Source organism: Acyrthosiphon pisum, chromosome A2 (genome assembly GCF_005508785.2).
Source record: "Acyrthosiphon pisum isolate AL4f chromosome A2, pea_aphid_22Mar2018_4r6ur, whole genome shotgun sequence".
Taxonomy (NCBI): Eukaryota; Metazoa; Arthropoda; class Insecta; order Hemiptera; family Aphididae; genus Acyrthosiphon; species Acyrthosiphon pisum.
The window spans coordinates 74,577,175-74,577,596 of record NC_042495.1 but is presented as its reverse complement, the minus strand read 5'-3'; positions in this window follow the sequence as shown (position 1 = coordinate 74,577,596).

The window sequence follows — 422 nt, the reverse complement described above, 5'->3', positions numbered from 1 at the left end:
TAAAAATCCAGAAGATTATTTTCGTATCGTTTGTTTATTCCATTTTTAGATGACTTAATTATCGACCTTGAGTACAGATTCGATAAAAAATCAGTGTCAGTGTTGATTTAGATATAATTTTGCCAACGTTTATTCATAATAAAGACGTTTTTAATAACCAAAAAGAAATCCAAAATAAAATTAATAATATGATGGCACAATTTTGTGAATTAATATCTATTAATTTGAACTTATCGGAAGACCTCGTAAAAAAATATTTCGAAGGAGAGCTTCAATTATGGCATAGGTACATATTGGACAAATGAAAAAGAAATTCCAAAAACATCATTAGAAGCTTTTGAAAGATGTGATTCCGAAACCTTTCCAATTATTTATAATTGTTTTCTTATACTCCTGACATTACCAGCCACTTCAGCAACTGC